This window comes from Pseudophryne corroboree, chromosome 2 (genome assembly GCF_028390025.1).
Source record: "Pseudophryne corroboree isolate aPseCor3 chromosome 2, aPseCor3.hap2, whole genome shotgun sequence".
Lineage (NCBI taxonomy): Eukaryota > Metazoa > Chordata > Amphibia > Anura > Myobatrachidae > Pseudophryne > Pseudophryne corroboree.
Genome location: NC_086445.1, coordinates 1,021,306,409 through 1,021,328,818, shown reverse-complemented (window position 1 = coordinate 1,021,328,818; position 22,410 = coordinate 1,021,306,409). Strand labels below are relative to the sequence as shown.

The following is a 22,410-nucleotide window of genomic DNA, read 5'->3' as shown; positions in this document are numbered from 1 at the left end:
CCACAAGGAAGGTGGGCTCATCTTGGGCGGCTGCCCGAGGGGTCTCGGCTTTACAACTTTGCTGAGCAGCTACTTGGTCAGGGGCAAACACGTTTGCTAATTTCTACAAATTTAATACCCTGGCTGAGGAGGACCTCAGAGAAAATAAGAATTTACTTACCGATAATTCTATTTCTCGTAGTCCGTAGTGGATGCTGGGCGCCCATCCCAAGTGCGGATTGTCTGCAATACTTGTACATAGTTATTGTTAACTAAATCGGGTTATTGTCGTAGTGAGCCATCTTTTCTAGAGGCTCATCTGTTATCATACTGTTAACTGGGTTCAGATCACAAGTTATACGGTGTGATTGGTGTGGCTGGTATGAGTCTTACCCGGGATTCAAAATCCTTCCTTATTGTGTACGCTCGTCCGGGCACAGTATCCTAACTGAGGCTTGGAGGAGGGTCATAGGGGGAGGAGCCAGTGCACACCAGATAGTCCTAAAGCTTTCTTTAGATGTGCCCAGTCTCCTGCGGAGCCGCTATTCCCCATGGTCCTTACGGAGTTCCCAGCATCCACTACGGACTACGAGAAATAGAATTATCGGTAAGTAAATTCTTATTTTAATATTTTTTTCAGAATTTCCCAATAAGAAACTGTAGGCCTGGGGGTGCCATGGAAAAATTCTGATCCTCTAGGGCACCGTGATTCAAAAAAGTTTGGGAACCGCTGGGTTAGGGTGAATATCCAGCACCAGTACTCAAATGTATTTGTCATTCCTCTGCTCATTTCTGCCATAACACCCTTACATTGTCTCACAGATACCACTGATATTATTGTACCCTGCTAAGAACTGTCCGTTTCTATTTGTTTTACTGTTGGTTTGTTTTTTAACAGATATTGTACGAAAAACGTTCAGTGACGTCGCAGGATCACATTTTGGGAACTTTAATAAGTTTTGTAAGGTTACTAAGGTGAGTAATGTTATTCTGTCACCATTTTCGCACAATGTTATAAGGCCCTCATCCATTCCTCTCCCATTAACATCTCTGACCTTATTCCCCTTTCTCCCTTTACACTCCCGCCTGTCCCCTTCGCTCCACAAATACACGCCGCCTCTCCGGACCACTGATATCTTCCTCTCACTCCTACCTCCAAGATTTTGGCCATGGTGCTCCCTACCTCTGGAATTCTCTACCTCTCCCTATCACTAGACTCTCTACAAAACTTTAAATGGGCTGTCAAGACCCACTTCTTTGTCAAACCCAGCCATCTCTCATCCTAACCCTCTGTTACATGGCTCACTGTCTACTCCATCTGTGTCACCCCTGTCTGTCTGCACCTCCCCTTTAGAATGTAAGCTCTCACGAGCAGGGCCCTCTCCCCTCATGTGCTTTTCCCTCTCTTAGACTATTTCCTACTCCATAATCCCTAAAACGACACCTAACCCTCAGTTTCTGCCACCCTAATGGCACTTTCAGTGTCCTGGCCCCTGATACAGAAATATTTATGTACCCTGAACTTGTCCTATATTGCCTTGTACTGTAAGTTACTGTTTTCTTGTGTTGCGCATTGGTTTTTTATGTACTTTAGCCCTCATTCCGAGTTGTTCGCTCGTTCTTTTTTTTTTCGCATCGGTGCGATAAGTCGCAAACTGTGCATGCGCAATGTTCGCAGTGCGTCTGCGCCAAGTAAGTTAGCACAAAAGTTTGGTATTTTACTCACGGCTCAACAAAGTTTTTTCATCGTTCTGGTGATCGGAGTGTGATTGACAGGAAGTGGGTGTTTCTGGGCGGAAACTGGCCGTTTTATGGGTGTGCGCGAAAAAACGCAGGCGTGTCAGGGAAAAACGCGGGAGTGTCTGGAGAAACGGGGGAGTGGCTGGGCGAACGTTGGGTGTGTTTGTGACGTCAAACCAGGAACGAAACTGACTGAGCTGATCGCAGTGTAGGAGTAAGTCTCGAGCTACTCAGAAACTGCTAAGAATTTCTATTCGCAATTCTGCAAATCTTTCGTTCGCAATTCTGCAAAACTAATATACACTTCCAGTAGGCGGCGGCCTAGCGTGTGCAATGCTGCTAAAAGCAGCTAGCGAGCGAACAACTCTGAATGAGGGCCTTTGTTAGGTGCTGCCGGAACCCTTGTGGCACCATATAAATAAAGGATTTTAATAATAAATAATATGTGTGTTCTGAGTGCTCACACAAAGGCACATAAAGATATATGACTAATGATGTTTTAAAAATGTGTTTTACGTGTGCTTTTAATGGTCCCTTTGTTTCCAGAGTTACCATACCACCGGTATAGTATTTGCCTGCGGTGATAAACACAAAGTGCACTGCGCTGATGCAGGGATGTACCCAAACCCGTATTTTTTGCAGTTAAGCAATTAGCAATGGTCTGTGCATGTGTCGCGGCAGTCTTGCAACTGCGGTTTCATAGAGGATTTATTTACTAAATGATTGTCAGTCAGGGACTGTTTGGTTGAGATAAGAAGGAAGTGGCAGAGTGTTGCGTCAATTTTAGGGGCGTGTGACTGTGATTCCGTATGCATTAGAAATGTCTTCTGAGTCTTGTTTCATGCAGCCATATCGCCACTCAGATGGTCGGTTTTGCTGGCGTGCATCTGATGGTTGCATCTCTGTATGTGGCGGATCAGAGATGCCAATATGGGCGTCTATATACAGCTCCCGCTGTCTGCGACATCAGGATATTTTCGTGCGGCCACTGCGTGCTGATTCACAGCTGCGATTGCATTTCTGTACATCTCTGAATCAGGCCCAAAAATAGGATTTTAATACCTACCGGTAAATCCTTTTCTCTTAGTCCGTAGAGGATGCTGGGGTCACATTAGAACCATGGGGTATAGACAGGGTCCACAGGAGACATGGGCACATTAAGACTTTGAAAGGGTGTGAACTAGCTCCTCCCTCTATGCCCCTCCTCCAGACTCCAGTTATAGGAACTGTGCCCAGGGAGACAGACATTTCGAGGAAAGGATTTATTGTTAAACTAAGGTGAGATTCACACCAGCTCACACCTCAAGCACGCCGTACAACATGGCATTAAACAGAGCACAAGCCAACGGCATGAACAATTGCAGCAACATGCTGACAATAAACGTAACACAACATGTGTGTAACCACAACTAATAACTGCAGATACAGTACGCTCTAGGACGGACGCCCAGCATCCTCTACGGACTAAGAGAAAAGGATTTACCGGTAGGTATTAAAATCCTATTTTCTCATACGTCCTAGAGGATGCTGGGGTCACATTAGAACCATGGGTTTATACCAAAGCTCTAGAACGGGCGGGAGAGTGCGGATGACTCTGCAGCACCGATTGACCAAACTTGAGGTCATCATCGGCCAAGGTATCAAACTTGTAAAACTTAGCAAAAGTGTTTGAACCCGACCAAGTAGCTGCTCGGCAAAGCTGTAACGCCGAGACCCCCCGGATAGCCGCCCAGGACGAGCCCAGCTTTCTAGTAGAATGGGCCTTCACCGATTTCGGTAATGGCAATCCTGCCGTGGAATGAGCACGCTGAATCGTACCACAGATCCAGCGCGCAATGGTCTGCTTGGAAGCAGGACACCCAATCTTGTTGGGAGCATACAGGACAAACAGGGCCTCTGTTTTCCTAATCTGAGCTGTTCTGGCGACATAAATCTTCAAAGCTCTGACCACATCCAGAGACTTTGACTCAGCGAAAGCATCAGTAGCCACAGGCACCACAATAGGTTGGTTCATGTGGAAAGAGGAAACCACCTTTCGTAGAAATTGCTGACGTGTCCTCAATTCAGCTCTATCTTCATGGAAGATCAAATAAGGGCTCTTGTGAGACAAGGCCGCTAACTCAGACACCCGCCTTGCAGATGCCAAGGCCAACAGGATGACTACTTTCCAAGTGAGGAACTTCAACTCCACCTTCTGTAAAGGTTCAAACCAATGTGGTTGAAGGAACTGCAACACCACATTAAGATCCCATGGTGCCACTGGAGGCACAAATGGAAGTTGGATGTGCAACACGCCTTTCACGAAAGTCTGAACTTCTGGAAGGGAGGCCAATTGCTTCTGAAAGAAAACCGATAAGGCTGAAATCTGTACCTTAATTGAGCCCAATTTTAGGCCCGGATCCACACCTGCTTGTAGAAAATGGAGAAAACGTCTCATCTGAAACTCTTCCGTAGAAGCCTTCTTGGATTCACACCAAGAAACATTTTCTCCAAATACGGTGGTAATGTTTAGACGTTACCCCTTTTCTGGCCTGAATAAGTGTGGGAATGACTTCACTGGGAATACCATTACGGGCTAGGATTTTGCGCTCAACAACCATGCCATCAAACGTAGCCAAGGTAAGTCCTGATACACGCACGGCCCCTGTTGTAACAGGTCCTCGCGCAAAGGAAGAGGCCAGGGATCTCCTATGAATAATTCCTGAAGATCTGGATACCAAGCCCTCCTTGGCCAGTCTGGGACAATGAGGATCGCCCGAATCTTTGTTCTTCTTATGAACTTTAGAACTTTTGGAATGAGAGGAAGTGGAGGGAATACATACACCGACTGAAACACACATGGTGTCACCAGTGCATCCACTGCTATTGCTTGAGGGTCTCTCGACCTGGAACAATATCGTTGAAGCTTCTTGTTGAGATGAGATGCCATCATGTCTACTTGAGGAACTCCCCAATGACTTGCCACCTCTGCGAAGACTTCTTGGTGGAGGCCCCACTCTCCTGGATGGAGATTGTGTCTGCTGAGGAAGTCTGCTTCCCAGTTGTCCACTCCTGGAATGAAGATCGCTGACAGAGCGCTTGTATGCTTTTCCGCCCAGCGGAAAATCCTTGTGGCTTCTACCATCGCCGCTCTGCTTTTCGTTCCGCCCTGACGGTAAATGTACGCTACCGCTGTTACATTGTCCGACTGGATCAGTACGGGTAGATCTCGAAGATGTTCCGCTTGCAGAAGGCCGTTGTAAATGGTCCTTAACTCCAGAACGTTTATGTGGAGACAAGTTTCCTGAATTGACCATCTTCCTTGGAAGTTTTCTCCCAGCGGGACTGCCCCCCAGCCTCGGAGGCTTGCATCCGTGGTTACAAGGATCCAGTCCTGGATCCCGAACCTGCGCCCCTCTAGGAGGTGAGAGCTGTGCAGCCACCACAGGAGTGAGACCCTGGTCTTGGAAGACAGGATTATCCTCCGGTGCATGTGTAGGTGGGACCCGGACCTCTTGTCCAACAGGTCCCACTGGAACACTCTGGAATGGAACCTGCCAAACTGAATGGCCTTGTAGGCCGCAACCATCTTCTGGATCTCCAGAGCCTTTTCCACTGGAAGAAAAACTCTCTGAAGTTCTGTGTCCAGTATCATTCCCAAACACGACAATCGCGTTGTTGGAAGCAACTGCGACTTTGGCAAGTTTAGAAGCCAACCATGTTGTTGAAGAACTGTCAGGGAGAGTGCAATGTTTCGCACCAACTGGTCCCTGGATCTTGCCTTTATCAGGAGATCGGCCAAGTACGGGATAATAGTGACTCCTTGTTTGCGAAAAGAGAACCATCATTTCCGCCATCACCTTGGTGAAAATCCTCGGAGCCGTGGATAGACCAAATGGCAACATCTGAAATTGGTAATGACAATCCTGAATCGCAAATCTCAGGTAAGCCTGATGCGAAGGATAAATGGGAACATGTAAGTAGGCATCCTTTATGTCCACTGAAACCATGAAATCTCCTTCCTCTAGACTGGAGATCATTGCCCTGAGAGATTCCATTCCGAATTTGAACTTTTTAAGGTAGAAATTTAGGGATTTCAGGTTTAGGATTGGCCTGACCGAGCCGTCCGGCTTCGGGACCACGAAAAGGCTTGAATAAAAGCCTTCTCCCTGTTGTGACGGGGAAACCAGGATAATGACATGATTCTGACACAACTTTTGTATAGCCTCGCTTACTACCTCCCTGTCCGGAGAAGAAACTGGTAAGGCCGATTTGAAAAATCGGCGAGGGGGAACATCTTGAAACTCCAGTTAGTACCCTTGGTACACTATTTGTAAAACCCACGGGTCTAGGCCCGAACGAATCCAGAACTGACTGAAGAGTTTTAGACGTGCACCCACCGGTACGGACTCCCGCAAGAGAGCCCCAGCGTCATGCGGTGGATTTTGCAGAAGCAGGGGAAGATTTCTGCTCCTGCGAACTCGACAAGGCTGGTGATCTTTTACCTCTTCCCCTTCCTCTAGTAGCAAGGAAGGAAGAGCCTCGCCCTCTTCTGTATTTATTGGGCCGAAAGGACTGCATTTGATAGTGGTGCGTTTTCTTTTGTTGCTGAGGAACATAAGGCAAAAAAGACGACTTACCCACGGTAGCCGTAGATACCAAATCATCGAGGCCATCCCCAAACAAGACACCACCTTTATGTGGGAGAGACTCCATATTTTTATTGGAGTCTGCATCAGCATTCCATTGGTGAATCCACAATACTCGCCTAGCCGAGACCGCCATGATCCCAAAAGGCCAATATCTCTCGCAGTTTCCTTTAGGTATGCTGCAGCGTCCTTGATATAACCCAGCGTCAAGAGGATGCTATCCCTATCCAGTGTATCTATATCAGATGACAAGTTATCTGCCCACTTTTCAATAGCACTACTCACCCACGCAGATGAAATGGCAGGTCTGAGCAGCGTACCCGTGGTCGCATAAATGGATTTTAAGTTAACGTAGTTTCTTGCTTACGATCTGCTGGGTCCTTAAGGGCCGCCGTGCCCGGTGCTGGGAGAGCCACCTTTTTAGACAAACGTGACAGGGCCTTGTTCAAAATGGGGGGTGACTCCCACTTTTTCCTGTCCTCAGTGGGAAAAGGATAAGCAACCGGAATCCTTTTGGGGATTTGAAACTTTCTGTCAGGGTTTTCCCAGACTTTTTCAAATAGAGCGTTCAGTTCATGAGAGGGAGGAAACGTCACCTCCGGTTTCTTTTCTTTATACATACAGACCCGTTTATCAGGAACAGCAGGGTCCTCAGTGATATGTAATACATCTTTAATAGCCACAATCATGTACTGAATGCTCTTTGACAATTTTGGATCTAATCTGGAATCACTATAGTCGACACTGGAATCAGTGTCCTTGTCGGTATCAGTGAGCATCAACTGGGCATAAGAACGTTTTTGTACCCCGAGGGGTCCTGTACTTGCAATAACATATCTTCCACATATTTTTTCCACACCTGGGTCTGAGACTCAGACTTATCTAATCTCATACTGATAAGATCCATATTCGCATTCAAGACATTCACCCATTCAGGAGTCGGCGGTGCCGACAGGGTCACCCAGCCCAGTCGTCTGTGTCCCTAATACAGCCTCCTCCTGGGAAGAGCACTCAGCCTCAGACATGTCGACACACGTGTACCAAACACCCACAGACACACCGGGCTTATAGGGGACAGACCCACAGTAAAGTCTGTCAGAGGGACACAGAGAGGATTTGCCAGCTCACAACCCAGCGCCAACTAACAACTCTGAAAACACAAAAAAATGCCTCAGACCTGTGGCGCTTTTAAATGCCAATATACTGCACCAATATGTACTGCGCCCCCCCCCCCCACCGTTTTTGTAAGGAAGGACCAGCGTCTCTGCAGCCTTGTGGAGAGGAAATGGCGCCGAGCAATGAGCTGTGAGAGTGAGGAAGAAGCTCTGCCCCCGTAATGGCGCGCTTCTGCCCCGCTCAAATTAAACAAATAATTCTACTGGCGGGGGTTAGGACAGTGCCCAGGCCCTCTTGCCAGTTAACTTTTAATGAGGATTTATGCTGCCCAGGGCGCCGCGCCCTGCACCCTGCAGTGCCTGTGTATGTGTGGGAGCATGGCGCGCAGCGTTCCGCTCGCTGCACGGTACCTCAGAATGCCGTCACTGGAGAAGTCTTCTGATCTTCTGCTACTCACCTGTCTTCTGGCTCTGAAAGGGGGTGACGGCAGGCTGCGGGAGTAAGCATCCGGGAGCGCCCAGCGATCAGCACCCTCAGGAGCTAATGGTGTCCTGTCAGCAAGAAGCAGAGCCATTAAACTCCCCAGAAGTTGGTCATACTTCTCTCCCCTAAGTCCCACGAAGCAGGGAGACTGTTGCCAGCAGTTCTCCCTGAAAATAAAAAACCTAACATAAGTATTTTCAGAGAAACTCATTAGAGCTCCCCTAGAGTGCATCCAGTCTGCCTGGGCACAATTCTAAAACTGGAGTCTGGAGGAAGGGGCATAGAGGGAGGAGCCAGTTCACACCCTTTCAAAGTCTTAAAGTGCCCATGTCTCCTGCGGATCCCGTCTATACCCCATGGTTCTAATGTGACCCCAGCATCCTCTAGGACGTATGAGAAATAATACTTAGGTCATCAGGTTTGCGTGCTGACCTAATGGCGGCTAACATGCGCAGCACGCACCACAGCTCCCACTGGGCACATTAGAGGTTATACGTATTGGCTGTGGGATTCGTCAGACTAGTTCAATTATTTTATTCCTGTGATTCTTATTGTTGACTAATGTCCTAAACAGAATTACGCTATGTATTGTTTTGTTGTATACTTGTTATGGTGGAATCTTCTGTTGTTTGGAACCATTGATGTATCAGATAAGCTGTAAATTCACTTATTTTTGGCACGGGGCCACTTTTTAAATTCTTGTGGGCATTTGGCATTTTCATACGATATTGCAATGTATGAAAGGCAGCAATCTAGACGTCTTGAAATTGAGTTCTGAAACATTTGAAATCTAGTAGGAGAAATTTACTAACAATCATTTTGCTGTGATCTGTGATCGCCCCTAGGGCCTAATTCAGACCTGGGGGGGTCATCCAGACCTGATCGCACGCTAGGTTTTTTCGCTATGCTGCGATCAGGTCAGAACTGCGCATGCGTATGTACCGCAATGCGCAGGCGCGTCGTACAGGTACAAAGCGGATCGTTGCTGAGCGATGGTTTTAACGAAGAATCCATTTGCACAGCCGATCGCAAGGAGATTGACAGGAAGAAAGCGTTTGTGGGTGGCAACTGACCGTTTTCTGGGAGTGTTTGGAAAAACGCAGGCGTGTCCAAGCGTTTGCAGGGCGCGTGTCTGACGTCAAATCCGGGAATGAACAGGCTGAAGTGATCGCAGCGGCTGAGTAAGTTCTGAGCTACTCAGAAACTGCACAAAACTTTTTTGTACCACTCGGCTGCACATGCGATCGCACACTTGCAAAGCAAAAATACACTCCCCCATAGGCGACGACTATCTGATCGCCGCGCTGCAAAAAATAGCTAGTGAGTGATTAGGTCTGAATTAGGCCCCTAATCGCAGCAGCAAGTTTATTAGCAGTTAGGCAAAACCATGTGCACTGCAGGGGAGTCAGATATAACATGTGCAGAGAGAGTTAGATTTGGGTGGGTTATATTGTTTCTGTGCAGGGTAAATACTGGCTGCTTTATTTTTACACTGCAATTTAGATTTCAGTTTAAACACACCCCACCCAAATCTAACTCTCTCTGCACATGTTACATCTGCCCCACCTGCAGTGCACATGGGGGGTAATTCCAAGTTGATCGCAGCAGGATTTTTGTTAGCAAATAGACAAAACCATGTGCACTGCAGGGGAGGCAGATGTAACATGTGCAGAAAGAGTTAGATTTGGGTGGGTTATTTTGTTTCTGTGTAAGGTAAATACTGGCTGCTTTATTTTGACACTGCAATTTAGATTGCAGATTGAACACACCCCACCCAAATCTAACTCTCTCTGCACGTGTTAAATCTGCCTCCCCTGCAGTGCACATGGTTTTGCCCATCTGCTAACAAATTTGCTGCTGTGATCAGGTCTGAATTAGGCCTCTTATCACAGGAGAGCTTTGTGGCGCAAATCGCACATTTTCTTACAATCGTGTTGGCTTGTATATTGTCTTTCAATGATGTATCTAGTAGAGATGAGCGGGTTCGGTTTCTCGGAAACCGAACCCCCCCGAACTTCACCTTTTTTACACGGGTCCGAGGCAGGTTCGAACCTTCCCGCCTTGCTCGGCTAACCCGAGCGCGCCCGAACGTCATCATCCCGCTGTCGGATTCTCGCGAGATTCGGATTCTATATAAGCAGCCGCGCGTCGCCGCCATTTTCACTCGTGCATTGGAGATGATAGGGAGAGGACGTGGCTGGCGTCCTCTCCGTTTATTGTTGAACTTGATTGCTTTATTGCTTAATTGTGGGGAGGACTGGGGAGCAGCTGTTAGGAGTACAGTGCAGAGTTTTGCTGATCAGTGACCACCAGTTTTTATCCGTTCTCTGCCTGAAAAAAACGCTCCTTATCTGTGCTCAGTGTGCTGCATATATCTGTGCTCACACTGCTTAATTGTGGGGACTGGGGAGCAGCTGTATTATATAGCAGGAGTACAGTGCAGAGTTTTGCTGACAGTGACCACCAGTATACGTTGTCTGCCTGAAAAACACTCCATATCTGTGCTCAGTGTGCTGCTTTATTGTGGGGTATGGGGACCCACCAGTATAATTAATATTATATAGGAGGAGTACAGTGCAGAGTTTTGCTGACACAGTGACCACCAGTATACTATATATAGCAGTACGGTAGGCCACTGCTGTGCCTACCTCTGTGTCGTCATTCATTAAGTATACTATCCATCTACATTCTATACCTGTGGTGCATTTTAGTTTTGCAGTTTGCTGACACAGTGACCACCAGTATACTATATATAGCAGTACGGTAGGCCACTGCTGTACCTACCTCTGTGTCGTCATCCATTAAGTATACTATCCATCTACATTCTATACCTGTGGTGCATTTTAGTTTTGCAGTTTGCTGACACAGTGATCACCAGTATACTATATATAGCAGTACGGTAGGCCACTGCTGTACCTACCTCTGTGTCGTCAAGTATACTATCCATCCATACCTGTGGTGCATTTCAGTTGTGCGCAGTAAATATAGTAGTAGGCCATTGCTATTGATACTGGCATATAATTCCACACATTAAAAAATGGAGAACAAAAATGTGGAGGTTAAAATAGGGAAAGATCAAGATCCACTTCCACCTCGTGCTGAAGCTGCTGCCACTAGTCATGGCTGAGACGATGAAATGCCATCAACGTCATCTGCCAAGGCCGATGCCCAATGTCATTGTAGAGAGCATGTAAAATCCAAAAAACAAAAGTTCAGTAAAATGACCCAAAAATCAAAATTAAAATCGTCTGAGGAGAAGCGTAAACTTGCCAATATGCCATTTACGACACGGAGTGGCAAGGAACGGCTGAGGCCCTGGCCTATGTTCATGGCTAGTGGTTCAGTTTCACATGAGGATGGAAGCACTCATCCTCTCGCTAGAAAAATGAAAAGACTTAAGCTCGCAAAAGCACAGCAAAGAACTGTGCGTTCTTCTAAATCACAAATCCCCAAGGAGAGTCCAATTGTGTCGGTTGCGATGCCTGACCTTCCCAACACTGGACGGGAAGAGCTTGCGCCTTCCACCATATGCACGCCCCCTGCAAGTGCTGGAAGGAGCACCCGCAGTCCAGTTCCTGATAGTCAAATTGAAGATGTCACTGTTGAAGTACACCAGGATGAGGATATGGGTGTTGCTGGCGCTGGGGAGGAAATTGACAAGGCGGATTCTGATGGTGAGGTGGTTTGTTTAAGTCAGGCACCCGGGGAGACACCTGTTGTCCGTGGGACGAATATGGCCATTGACATGCCTGGTCAAAATACAAAAAAAATCACCTCTTTGGTGTGCAATTATTTCAACACAAATGCGGACAACAGGTGTCAAGCCGTGTGTTGCCTTTGTCAAGCTGTAATAAGTAGGGGTAAGGACGTTAACCACCTCGGAACATCCTCCCTTATACGTCACCTGCAGCGCATTCATCATAAGTCAGTGACAAGTTCAAAAACTTTGGGTAACAGCGGAAGCAGTCCACTGACCACTAAATCCCTTCCTCTTGTAACCAAGCTCCTGCAAACCACACCACCAACTCCCTCAGTGTCAATTTTCTCCTTACCCAGGACAGCCAATAGTCCTGCAGGCCATGTCACTGTCAAGTCTGACGAGTCCTCTCCTGCCTGGGATTCCTCCGATGCATCCTTGAGTGTAACGCCTACTGCTGCTGGCGCTGCTGTTGTTGCTGCTGGGAGTCGATCGTCATCCCAGAGGGGAAGTCGGAAGAACACTTGTACTACTTCCAGTAAGCAATTGACTGTCCAACAGTCCTTTGCGAGGAAGATGAAATATCACAGCAGTCATCCTGCTGCAAAGCAGATAACTCAGGCCTTGGCAGCCTGGGCGGTGAGAAACGTGGTTCCGGTATCCATCGTTAATTCAGAGGCAACTATAGACTTGATTGAGGTACTGTGTCCCCGGTACCAAATACCATCTAGGTTCCATTTCTCTAGGCAGGCGATACCGAAAATGTACACAGACCTCAGAAAAAGACTCACCAGTGTCCTAAAAAATGCAGTTGTACCCAATGTCCACTTAACCACGGACATGTGGACAAGTGGAGCAGGGCAGACTCAGGACTATATGACTGTGACAGCCCACTGGGTAGATGTATTGCCTCCCGCAGCAAGAACAGCAGCGGCGGCACCAGTAGCAGCATCTCGCAAACGCCAACTCGTTCCTAGGCAGGCTACGCTTTGTATCACCGCTTTCCATAAGAGGCACACAGCTGACAACCTCTTACGGGAACTGAGGAAGATCATCGCAGAATGGCTTACCCCAAATGGACTCTCCTGGGATTTGTGACATCGGATAACGCCAGCAATATTGTGCGTGCATTACATCTGGGCAAATTCCAGCACGTCCCATGTTTTGCACATACATTGAATTTGGTGGTGCAGAATTATTTAAAAAACGACAGGGGCGTGCAAGAGATGCTGTCGGTGGCCCGAAGAATTGCGGGCCACTTTCGGCATTCAGGCACCGCGTACAGAAGACTGGAGCACCACCAAACATTCCTGAACCTGCCCTGCCATCATCTGAAGCAAGAGGTGGTAACGAGGTGGAATTCAACCCTCTATATGCTTCAGAGGATGGAGGAGCAGCAAAAAGGCCATTCAAGCCTATACATCTGCCCACGATATAGGTAAAGGAGGGGGAATGCACCTGACTCAAGCGCAGTGGAGAATGATTTCAACGTTGTGCAAGGTTCTGCAACCCTTTGAACTTGCCACACGTGAAGTCAGTTCAGACACTGCCAACCTGAGTCAGGTCATTCCCCTCATCAGGCTTTTGCAGAAGAAGCTGGAGACATTGAAGGAGGAGCTAAAACAGAGCGATTCCGCTAGGCATGTGGGACTTGTGGATGGAGCCCTTAATTCGCTTAACCAGGATTCACGGGTGGTCAATCTGTTGAAATCAGAGCACTACATTTTGGCCACCGTGCTCGATCCTAGATTTAAAACCTACGTTGTATCTCTCTTTCCGGCAGACACAAGTCTGCAGGGGTTCAAAGACCTGCTGGTGAGAAAATTGTCAAGTCAAGCGGAACGTGACCCGTCAACAGCTCCTCCTTCACATTCTTCCGCAACTGGGGGTGCGAGGAAAAGGCTAAGAATTCCGAGCCCACCCGCTGGCGGTGATGCAGGGCAGTCTGGAGCGAGTGCTGACATCTGGTCCGGACTGAAGGACCTGCCAACGATTACTGACATGTCGTCTACTGTCACTGCATATGATTCTCTCACCATTGAAAGAATGGTGGAGGATTATATGAGTGACCGCATCCAAGTAGGCACGTCAGACAGTCCGTACGTATACTGGCAGGAAAAAGAGGCAATTTGAAGGCCCTTGCACAAACTGGCTTTATTCTACCTAAGTTGCCCTCCCTCCAGTGTGTACTCCGAAAGAGTGTTTAGTGCCGCCGCTCACTTGTCAGCAATCGGCGTACAAGGTTACTTCCAGAAAATGTGGAGAAGATGATGTTCATCAAAATGAATTATAATAAATTCCTCCGTGGAGACATTCACCAGCAGCAATTGCCTCCAGAAATTACACGGGGACCTGAGATGGTGGATTCCAGTGGGGACGAATTCATAATCTGTGAGGAGGGGGATGTACACAGTGAAAGGGGTGAGGAATCGGAGGATGATGATGAGGTGGACATCTTGCCTCTGTAGAGCCAGTTTGTGCAAGGAGAGATTGATTGCTTCTTTTTTGGTGGGGGCCCAAACCAACCAGTCATTTCAGTCACAGTCGTGTGGCAGACCCTGTCGCTGAAATGATGGGTTCGTTAAAGTGTGCATGTCCTGTTTATACAACATAAGGGTGGGTGGGAGGGCCCAAGGACAATTCCATCTTGCACCTCTTTTTTCTCTCATTTTTCTTTGCATCGTGTGCTGTTTGGGGACAATTTTTTTGAAGTGCCATCCTGCCTGACACTGCAGTGCCACTCCTAGATGGGCCAGGTGTTTGTGTCGGCCACTTGTGTCGCTTAGCTTAGCCATCCAGCGACCTTGGTGCGCCTCTTTTTTTCTTTGCATCATGTGCTGTTTGGGGACAATTTTTTTGGAAGTGCCATCCTGCCTGACACTGCAGTGCCACTCCTAGATGGGCCAGGTGTTTGTGTCGGCCACTTGTGTCGCTTAGCTTAGTCACACAGCGACCTTGGTGCGCCTCTTTTTTTCTTTGCATCATGTGCTGTTTGGGGACAATTTTTTTGAAGTGCCATCCTGCATGACACTGCAGTGCCACTCCTAGATGGGCCAGGTGTTTGTGTCGGCCACTTGTGTCGCTTAGCTTAGCCATCCAGCGACCTTGGTGCGCCTCTTTTTTTCTTTGCATCATGTGCTGTTTGGGGACAATTTTTTTGAAGTGCCATCCTGCCTGACACTGCAGTGCCACTCCTAGATGGGCCAGGTGTTTGTGTCGGCCACTTGTGTGGCTTAGCTTAGTCACACAGCGACCTTGGTGCGCCTCTTTTTTTCTTTGCATCATGTGCTGTTTGGGGACAATTTTTTGGAAGTGCCATCCTGCCTGACACTGCAGTGCCACTCCTAGATGGGCCAGGTGTTTGTGTCGGCCACTTGTGTCGCTTAGCTTAGCCATCCAGCGACCTCGGTGCAAATTGTAGGACTAAAAATAATATTGTGAGGTGCTCAGAATAGACTGGAAATGAGTGGAAATTATGGTAATTGAGGTTAATAATACTATGGGATCAAAATGACCCCCAAATTCTATGATTTAAGCTGTTTTTTAGGTTTTTTTGAAAAAAACACCCGAATCCAAAACACACCCGAATCCGACAAAAAAATTTCGATGAGGTTTTGCCAAAAAGCGTCCGAATCCAAAACACGGCCGCGGAACCGAATCCAAAACCAAAACACAAAACCCGAAAAATGTCCGGTGCACATCACTAGTATCTAGTCGTTGTGTGGAGTGGTGTGAGGTGCACATTTAGCAGCGATAAAGCAGTATGTTTGCTGCAAAGCCTTCACGTACTGTATGCCTTGCAGGCTTCTGTATTGTAAGTAAAGTAAAGTAAAGAGTTAATTTAAATGTAAAAAAAAACCCAGCAACTTGGGATCCCCCCACCCCCTCCCAAAAGCATAACCAGCAGCAGGCTCTGTGAGACGGTTCTGGTTCCAGAAATACGGGGGCCATGGCATGGGAGTCCCCCGTATTTCCAGGTCTTGCGCCGGGCTCTTACTAGCAGGGAGGTTTGATGCCACAGTCAGGGCACAAACTTGATGGAGTCCCCTGGCCAAAGCATTCTTCCCCCCCACTAGTCACCCCAGCCTTGGGATTCCTCAGAAAGTGGGGACCCCCCAATAAAGTGATCCCCCAGAGGATCCCCATGGCCTAGGATGTTGCCCAAGGCTATCTCTGGCACCTCTGGGCGGTGGGTGCTGAGATTATAGCATTTGTTTTAAATTTAGAGTAATATTGTCTTTTATAGGAGGACTACAGGTCCCAGCAAGCCTCCCCCACATGCCGGTACTTTGAGAAAACAGTTAAGGCTACACAGCAAATACGCGTGCTAAAAGCAAATGTATTGATTTGGTGCGAGTTTGAGAAATTTCACAAAAATGATTCTTAGTAAACTCGCGTCAATATCGCAAAACAAACAGAAAATAACCCAAAACTGATTGGTAGAAAATCCCCCCCCCCCCCCCCCCGGAGTCTCTTCTTGTTTATCATTTCAAGACATCTACAGTGCCACCGTTCAAACATTTGGGGTAATTCCAAGTTGATCGCAGCAGGAATTTTTTTAGCAGTTGGGCAAAACCATGTGCACTGCAGGGTGGGGCAGATGTAACATGTGCAGAGAGAGAGAGATTTGGGTGTGGTGAGTTCAATCTGCAATCTAATTTGCAGTGTAAAAATAAAGCAGCCAGTATTTACCCTGCACAGAAACAAAATAACCCACCCAAATCTAACTCTCTCTGCAAATGTTATATCTGCCCCCCCTGCAGTGCACATGGGGGGTAATTCCAAGTAGATCGCAGCAGGATTTTTGATAGCATTTGGGCAAAACCATGTACACTGCAGGGGAGGCAGATATAACATGTGCAGAGAGAGTTAGATTTGGGTGGGTTATTTTGTTTCTATGCAGGGTAAATACTGGCTGCTTTATTTTTACACTGCAATTTAGATTAAAGATTGAACACACCACACCCAAATCTATCTCTCTCTGCACATGTTATATCTGCCTCCCCTGCAGTGCACATGGTTTTGCCCAATTGCTAACAAACTTGAAGCTGCGATCAACTCAGAATTACCCCCATGGTTTTGCCCAACTGCTAACAAAATTCCTGCTGCGATCAACTTGGAATTACCCCCATTGTTACAATTGTGCATCCTGTTGTCGTTTGTTACAGTACTTGGTGGACAACGGACGCGGGTATACCTGTTTAGCATTGGAGTGCCGGCTATTTGTCTGTGTGCATAAATATATATAGTGAGCTCTGCACTCACCATATATATTAACAGCACTCCAATATAGTCATATAGTTCAAGTTAGCTCTTATGCAGGATCACATATCTGAATGAGTAGGGTGTTTGACTGGAATGTAACAGGTTATGGGTTTGAACCCCGCATATGCAGTATATTGAAATGTGTTATTTAATAAAGGCAATATAATGTAATAACAGAGATCTCTCAAGTTAAGTGCAGGAATGTGGTATGAAGAGGATTTATGTCCAAATTCATTTCCTTGCAGTGTTTTATAAATGTGTGTGTATAATAAATATGTCACAGAATTGTTTGTTTGTGGACCCAGACTATTTGGGATAGCAGGAACGTGACCTGTGAAGCTAGGACGGAACTGGGAGATCTCATATGACTCTTCATGCAGTCTTGAGGACAGAAAATATAGTTCAAAACATTATTGCACAGATAGGACTATGAGACTACTATGAGAACAGCAACTTGAGAGATCCGGTTATACCGGGACTGCTGGGTAGATGCTGGGTTTGGATCAGCTTCACAGACTTAGATGCTGGGATAGGTCGCAGTACCAGCTGCATGGATTGCTGGGATGTGGAGCAGTACCAGTTACACAGGATTGCTGGGATATGGAGCAGTACCAGCTGCACAGGATTGCTGGGATGTGGAGCAGTACCAGCTACACAGGATTGCTGGGATATGGAGCAGTACCAGCTACACAGGATTGCTGGGATATGGAGCAGTACCAGCTGCACAGGATTGCTGGGATGTGGAGCAGTACCAGCTGCACAGGATTGCTGGGTTGCGGAGCAGAACCAGCTACACAGGCTTAGATGCTGGAATGCGGAGCAGAACCAGCTACACAGGATTGCTGGGATGGCACCAGTGATACAAGATAGCTGCGGTGGCTGACGCTGGCACCAGCAATAATTAGAACAACCACTGCAGGTTTACACTGTAATAGCACCAGTGACATAAAAGGCCAGAAAGTGCTTAGTGGAGGTTGCGCTGATAGCCTGTAGGTGAATGCAGTCAGGAAGATACAAAATAAAGTAGCTTTCTGCAGCTCTGGAGACAACTAATCACTGGCAATTTGTGAGTGCTCTGGATACTGCCTTTAAACCCCTGGCTGTCTGTGGATTGGCTGTGGTTGTCACGTGACTGCAGGCTGGTCTCCCATTGGAGTTTAGGCAATCACCTGACTCAGACTGTCATGGCTGCGATCAGAAATCTGTAATCACACTCATAGAAGAACTTCTCAGGTGCGTAATCAGCCTGGAAAGGAACGCAGCAGTTAGTACCACAGATTCACGCTGCAGCTTGTATACTGAGCAGACCTCTCATGTTCTCTGTATTTTATTAAAAGCTTTTCTGTACTTCATTGTTTCTGTATCTGTTAAGCGCCTTGAGTCTTATTGAATAAAGAGCGCTATATAAATAAAATTATTATTATCTTTTTCTTTCCTTCCAGAATAAAATTGAAAAAATGCGAGAAATACAAGAAACATGTGCGGACGATCAGATCAGAACCCAGTTTTTGATGGAAAAGATGGTCTACGCTCAAGACAAATCTTACAGGATTGATTTAGAGTCCGTGCAAGCTAAACAACCTAGCTTTGCAGCCATTAAAAACTTTGTTGATCAGTCCTCTGTCAAAGAGATGACGCATCATCTAGAAGCTTATTTTAAAGTAAGTTCTGGAACAATTCATGGGGGGTAGGTTGGGATGTTTCTTGTTTATAAAGTGCTAATCTCAAATTCAGGGACTGTGTCCGTGAAGGGTTAGGGTTAGGCTGCGTGAGTGATAGGTTAGGGTTGGGCTGCGGGAAGGGTGGATTAGGGTAAGGGATAGGGTTAGGGTCATGAGTATGTGAAATGTGTCTCATTGAAACAATTGACTGATGTCTGCCTCTGATATCTCTCAAGATTCTCTATTTCCCTTTCCAATATATATTTTTTTACTTGATCTGCGTGGGTGACTCAATTGTAGGAAATGACTTGGAGTACTTTTTGCCTACATCATTGGTCCCATGCACTAAGGTAGATTACAAGTTTAGGGTTGGGTATGAAATTCCAACAGTCACAATTCCGACGGTAAGGACACTGACAGCATCACCTCACCAGTAAATGTAACTATTTTAACCCGGCCCCTAACACACCGCTCCTGCAGCTTACCGCTAACCATCACCTCTTGCAGCCTAACCCTAACCACACCCCTTACCCCTCCCTCGGCCAAACCCTAACCACAGTACTTACCGTCAGAATTCTGAATCCAGAATTCAACTGTCGGAATCTTGACCACATCCCAAAGTTTATATACAATATCAAGCACGGCGAAGTGCATATCTCCACAAAGTGCCCCAGTGACCTCATGAATAGGAGGCATTCTCATGAACTCAACCACCCCCACCATGTATAGGAGCCAGTGCACTGTAACAAATGGTTGTAGACTAAATAAATAGTTCATTTACTTATGGCAACTAACATATAAACATGTCTACTCACGTCCTAGATACCAAAGGGTATATTTACTACAGGTTGATTTTGTTCGATAATGGTCAATTTCAGATTAGTCTCAATCAATTTTGCCCTTCCAGGGTTAAAACACACCTTTTTCTAACATTTAAAAATTAATATAGAAAATAATCTGTGAGTAAATGTGTGTTTTAACCCTTGGAAGCCCAACATCGAACAAAATCAACTTTTAGTAAATACTGTATGCTTCCAAGAGCCTCTACAGATCCACTCACTGGAACATAAGTAGCCATCATCAAATGCTGAAGTAATTAGTTACAGTACTTGAAAAAGGTGAAAAAAGAATTTTGAGGAGACTGCTAAAAATGTTCACTCTTTTTCCCAGGAGCCCTTAGGCACAGGTCTGTACTACCCATTGTGAATTCTAGTTGTCCTCCGTCATAATTGTTGTATTTGCATTGCAGGGAGCAGCAGACCGCCTCTCCAATCAGATCCCTCTGCTCATCCAGTTTTATGTTGTGCAAGAACACGGGGAAAAGCTGCAAAGGGAGATGCTGCAAATAGTGCAGGAGAGAGACCATTGCAACGATCTTCTGAAGGAGAACAAAGATCTTGCGGGCACGAGGAACTCGCTGAAGCAAAGGATTCACCGGTTGTCCAAGGCACATGAACGTCTGCTCCAATTCCCAGGCTAAAGAATGGTCCGATCACTGGAGGCGCTCACAAAAGCTGAACGCTACATTCCTAGCTTGCCTGCCATGTGTTTGTACAAATTGCTTTTTTATTTATTATTCTGTAAGTGAATAATTGATAGTCAAAAGCTCAATGTTTTTTACCGACCTTGCCCAATCTCTCTCCTGTGTTACAACAAGCAATAATACCTAAGGAAATTTTTATAATTTGCCCAATGCTGACACTGGCTAATATGTAATTTATCCACAGATGTTCAAGTTTTAATATATACACATAGTAAATATGTTTCATTATGAACACTGTTTAATAGAGTTGCATTTCCCACCATACTCCCCCTACACTAGTTTGAAAGGAGCCTCCGGTGTTATTGGGGACTCGTCCGGCGACCTAATTCTCAGTCTGTGGTCTCACATGCAGCCCTGTCCTCATTTCCACAATCACAAGATGGACAGCCAAATCCCTACCATAAAATCAGTACACTGAAGCCTGAAATAGTCTGCACTGCTGATAATATATTGATGGCTAATCTTTGATTCTTCTGTCACCGCCCACATCCAAAATGGAGGCAGACAGAAGAGCAGGTGATGAATGAAGAACACATTTGGTACTTTGATTCTTTAATTCCTTACTTTAAAATCTATATACAATTGTATACTCATTCATCCATCCTTTTACTCCACATGGCATGAGACACATGGCGTGACTTAGATGCTCATCACGGGTAGCAGTTCCTGAGCTTTTATATCTTTCTTAATTTAGTGCCTGTGATGCAACATAGATGCATCAAAAGTCACTTATAGTGTCCTGGGTGCTTAGGATAAGTATTTTGTAGCAGATTAAGGACAACACTGCATGGCAAGATGCATGGCGCTGCACACCCATATTGGTCAACGTTCGTTTGCCTTTTTTATACCCAGGTTAGCATATGAGGTGTACCCAGTAGTTGCATACCTTGTCCTGGGTACCTGTGCATTATACTTTTGCCACATTAGGGATGTGAATAAGATGCAAGTTCTGTATAAATCTACACGGTTGTGGTATGTTAGATAGACTAGACTTAGGTTGACAGTGTCTAGGTTGACCACTATTTAGTCGACAGTAAGTAAAATGAAGAATTTTTTTGTGAAAACCTCATGTCGAACTTTTGTCATGTCGACCTAATACATGTTGACCTAGAGTCCCTATCAACCTAGAAACCATGTCGACCTACTTACTGTCGACCAATAGTGGTCAACCTAGACATTGTTGACCTAAGTCTTGTCGACCTAGAGACCGGATCCCAACTACACATGGTGCAGCTTAGTAGTATTATCTGCGGTGCCCCAAGCGGTACTATATGGTGTGATTTGAGGATACTTTGTGTGGACACATCTGTACAGTATACAGATGTGTCCTCATACACCCAGCCTCAGTACACCATGCACTGCGAGATGCCTGGTGTGAGTGAGCCGGCAGTTCCCGTGCAACTCTGCTAATGTCAGGCGTCTTTTTCTTTTTGCAAAAATGCATCTTAGTCATATCGCTATGCAAATAAGACGCACAAGCAGATTCTGCATATGAAATACAACGTTACAGTGTTTTCCAGGAAACCAGTAATGTAGCATTTCAGAAGCAGATACAGACGCGGTGGCATACAGAATCTAGGCATGGCGCATGTCATTTTAATCAACAGATTCTGCTTGTGCATTTTGGGTAAAAATGCACAGGTAGATGCCCGGCGTTCGTAAATGTGCTCACAACTAGGCGCAACTAGAAGGGTTGTTTAATATGATTGCCGCAACAATGAAACGATGAAGCCCATGTTTTCCCCATCTAATTGATGTACAGTATATGTCATTTCAGTTATACTGTAAAATGCTACAGAAGAAATGCAGGTTTAGTAAAATTGCTTCTTTGTGAAATAAAGATATTTTTCTGTGCAGACAAGTTTATGCCTGTATGTTTTCTGAATGCGAACAAAATCACACTGTACCTCGGGGGTCATTCCGAGTTGATCGCTCGCTAGCAGTTTTTAGCAGCCGTGCAAACGCTAGGCCGCCGCCCACTGGGAGTGTATTTTAGCTTAGCAGAAGTGCGAACGAAAGGATGGCAGAGCGGCTACAAAATAATTTTGTGCAGTTTCAGAGTAGCTCCAGACCTACTCAGCGCTTGCCATCACTTCAGACTGTTTAGTTCCTGATTTGACGTCACAAACACGCCCTGCGTTCTCCCAGCCACGCCTACATTTTTCCTGGCACGCCTGCGTTTTCTCGATCACTCCCTAAAAACGGTCAGTTGACACCCAGAAACGCCCACTTCATGTCAATCACTCTGCGGCCAGCACTGCGACTGAAAAGCTTCGCTAGACCTTGTGTGAAACTACT

The 22,410-nt window shown here is 46.3% G+C and overlaps 1 pseudogene; it reads left to right on the top strand.

Moving 5' to 3' along the window:
• Positions 1-21,973, top strand: part of LOC135050311 (interferon-induced GTP-binding protein Mx-like) — a 105,260-nt pseudogene extending 83,287 nt beyond the window's left edge.
• The last annotated feature ends 437 nt before the right edge of the window (positions 21,974-22,410 follow it).